The sequence below is a fragment of the Mchenga conophoros genome, linkage group LG3 (assembly GCF_057382185.1).
Source record: "Mchenga conophoros isolate Kocher_MC1m ecotype Shallow Benthic linkage group LG3, M_conophoros_male_GT1.1, whole genome shotgun sequence".
Lineage (NCBI taxonomy): Eukaryota > Metazoa > Chordata > Actinopteri > Cichliformes > Cichlidae > Mchenga > Mchenga conophoros.
Genome location: NC_140528.1, coordinates 21,868,197 through 21,872,369, shown reverse-complemented (window position 1 = coordinate 21,872,369; position 4,173 = coordinate 21,868,197).

Genomic DNA, 4,173 nt, shown 5'->3' with positions numbered 1-4,173 from the left:
GTGATTTTCAGTGAATGTTGAAAAAAATCCCACAACAACAAAAATGATGGCAACATTGCTACACTTTGCTTTCTTAGCTTGCATATTGTACATTTTCACAGTTGTTTCTGATTGGCTCCATCTTCTCTCGCTGTCACAGCTGTTGCTCAACTTTCAGCACTCATTCAATTAAAAAAACAACAAACAAAAAAACCAAGCTGCTGCTGGTAAGGTTGGCATTCTTGCAAGACTCAGTAACACAAAACAAATAAAAAAATGCACATCCCATGTTTATCCCATGTGATTCCAGGCTGAGTTTATGCATTTATGCTTATTTGTTTATAAAATATTATAAGCTGGTCTGAGGTCATTTGTTACTAAAGAAAAACAAACAAACACTGTGTCATTATTTAATCCACTAAAACTAAGACACAATGCAGAAGCAGTGTGTGAAAACTAAGTGCACCTTCACTGGTGTAGCATCTGCCTTAGAAACAATGAAGTCAAATGAAACTGTTGAATCATCTCTATGTGCTAAAGGCTCATTTTAATGCAGCATTAATCACGTTGCTTTAACAGTGCTGCATTTTAATAATGTTTATCACGTTCTTTGTAGATTTTAATTATCACCATCGTCGCTGTGAGAACATGTCTGGTTGGAGCAGGCGGCACTCAGGGATCATGTTGTGTGGAAGAAGAGTCATGTGATTGTTTTTTTAAAGATTTATTTCTATGAGTGCACAGAGTGTGAAACAGAAAGATAGGATCGACAGAGAAAGCTGATCATGTCTGTTGTGACACCTGCAATCTCTGACTAGAGTTTTAGGTTCTGTCAGGCAGCTAACACAAAGAAAGCCTGGCTTCATTGTACAAATACAACTTACATATACAACACATGACATATTACACACAGTCATTATTTATTCAACAAAAACTAAGCCAGATGCAGTTTTTGGATTTTATTTCAAAATGTTCTTATTCTGATTGTTTACTTAATATATTTAGACACATTTGGTTTATTTCTATAAAAATGATATTTTACACAAAACTTCAAACAGCTGCCTGCAAACATGGCTCTTTATTGTAAAGCCAGGTATGAACAACAACCTGCAGCTGCATGCTGTTGTGCTCATTGGTGTCACATTAGGTTCTGAACCACAAACAGAGAAGTTTCTTAGAACTGCTGGGCTAGTGATGTAGGTGTTGATGCAAATGATGGCTTAGGGTGGTGCTACGACAGTGTATGAAAACTGAAGCTCCCAGAGCCAAGTGTTATTTGTTCTTCCGTAACTGAGGTGAACTATAACCTGCTCAGGTAGAATTTAATAACAGCGTGTCTGAACTGCTCGTCTCCAGGCTTCACGTCTCATTCTGTAAGAACTTGTTGTTTGTTTATTAACTTTTTAGAAACAACAGACTTTTGTATACTTCCAAGAAAGAGGGAGAACTGACTCTTCTGCCACACTCACGTTCATCTTTATCTGTCATCAGTTCAGATAAAAGCATCACTGATTATTCTGAACACTGTTTTAAAGCTTCTGCGTCACTCTGATTTCTTCTTAAAGTTGGCAGACAGGATTGTGAAGAAGGACATAGTGGATCCCCCCTTTTAATGAGCATATTATCTGTGAACACTGAATACAAACAACCTAAATGCTCATTAAAGAAGCAGGTTGGCTCATAAAGTGCTCTGTACTTGTTTTATGCAAGTGCTGTTTCTGGAAACAACCACCATCTGTAACCAACACAGGACTTATTGAACTGTCAGGTGTGCAGACAACATGGCACATTTTGGGAACACCTATAGTTGATGTCTTAATTATGAAAATAGCTACTATGTAGTTGATGCTTCCTGTTCTGTCAGAGCAGGTGCAGCCTTTGTGGAAGTGGGTTCCACTGGACCAGCGTCTGTGAACGATCCATTGTGGGTGATTTTTTTTTTGACCTTACATCTGTGTGTAAGGACCAACCACAACCATCTAAAATCTTTGCATGTTATTTTATCTTCTGTGTAAGAAGTACACAGCATACCCTGATGATCAGCTTCAAGGGTTCTCAGTGTAGGATGCATACAGTATGTCATGCTGAAATATAGAGCACTTACAATAGAACCCACTAGAAACCAATTATTTTAGCCTGGTTCCTTAAATCTATGGCATTTTTCCCATGCTGACTGATATGCTGCTCAGTGTCTTTTGCTGTCTGTCATGATCCTGGGCCATGTTGGCCCAGCATTCTTAGTTTTCGTATGTTTTGTGTGTTGTTCTTTATTTATGCCATGGTTTCTGTTAAGATGTTCCTTATTTGATTACCTCCTGTGTGCCCCTCTGTTTATCTGTGAGCCCTCGTTTCCCCTCCTTGAGTTTTATTCCATGTTTTCCCAGCCCGTTATGTCCGTGCTCTCCCCGTGCTGTCTCTCCTCCTCTCTGAACCTCCGTGTACTTCCTGTTTTACTTTGACAGTCTCCCGTCAGCGTTGCGTTCACTCCTGCCGTGTCTTGTTATGATTATCAGTGTCACCTGTGTTCCCCGTGTGCTCCCACTTCCCTCGTTAACCCTCTGTGTATTTATGTCTGCGTCTCCCTCAGTTCTGTGTCGCGTTCTCCCTCATTCATGGCCGTGTGTTTCTCTGTGTATTACGTTATAGTTTCCTCGTTTAGGTTGTATGGTTTCTCTCTCCAGCAATAAAGCTGTGTTTTGAGTTCATTCCTGCCTCCGTGAGCTTGCGTTTGGGTCCTCATCCTGCCTGCACACAGCCGCAACCATGACAGTCTGCTTTTAAATCAGATGTCACTCTGAACATAAACACAAGCCACAGCAGCCCAGCTGTCTTAGCTGAGTACAAGGATACATTTACTCTCTTTGTGTAAAATATTGTGATGATTTTACATTATATTAGGCAGGCAGCTGCCCAAATTAAACCGTGACTATTAGCAGTTTGGTTATTTTGAATGCCTCGGCTGGAAAAAATTCAAAATGGTTTGTAAGGTTGGCCACAGCTTTGTATGTAAAGGGGAGTTAGAAGATTGCTTCATATTTTAAGATTGATTAAGATTAATTAATATTTTTAATTGTTTTATTTTACATCTCACCTTTTACACTGCATTGAGTTGCTGCCATGTGATTGGCTGAGTGTACATCGTTCTTTGTTTCAAAATGGACTTAATGCTTGGTTGAACAGTTGTGATGTTTATCTCCTTTAGATTTATTTTTTATTGTCATGATGAAAAATGGTTTGTTGGTTCATACCTATGAAGTTACAGTGTTTCTGAAAAGCCTAAAAAGATGAATTGTTACCATAGTAAACTTCAAAACAGACTTTATTATATGATATAGTTATAAAATTGGATAAAAACTGACTTCAGCATAATATAAAATAATGTGTTGTCACTATGTATGCATTGGTCAACTTTCAGATCTATGAAGTTCAGCTCCCCCAGCTGTGTCTCCCTCCTGTGGCCCATTCCCTCATTGCTACCCTGTGTATTTAAGCCCTGTGTTTTCCCACGCTTGGTGTCGTGTCGTACCCTCAGACCCTGCCTGTGTGTTCCTGCTTGGTTTCATGGTTTGGTTTCTGTTTTTGTTTCATGCCAGCAATAAAAGCTGTGGTTTTAGTTACATTTCGTCTCGGAGTCCTGCATTTGGATCCACATTTCCACCTGCCCGCACTCAGAGCCCTGACATCAGCATAATATAAAATAATGTGTTTTCCCGATACCTGATTTTTAGCACTATGTATGCATTGGTCAACTTTCAGATCTATGAAGTTCAGCTCAGTTATCTATGTTTTCATTTTTAGTTTCCATTTGCATTTAGATGCACGGCCAATTCTCTGATGTGTGATCTGTTTCTACCTGTGCTGATGCTAGCAGGACTAAAGCTGATCAAGCAGCAGTAAATATGTGAAGCAAGGCTGAAGGATACACTCATAAAATGAACAGAATCATAAGAATATAACAGCACGAGCACTGCAAATGCAAGTAAAACATGTTGACATCAAATGGTATGTTATTTGAAATCTATATGAAATAATGACACATCTATGTTTTCCAATTTATTTTATTTATTAATTTAATTTTTTCCACAGTTGTGTAAATCAGTCTGTCTGTGGACTGCCAGCCAACACATCCACAACACCAACTACTCAGACAGCGCAAAGCCTTTTAAGTTGGCGAGGCGTGATAGCAAATGCAGC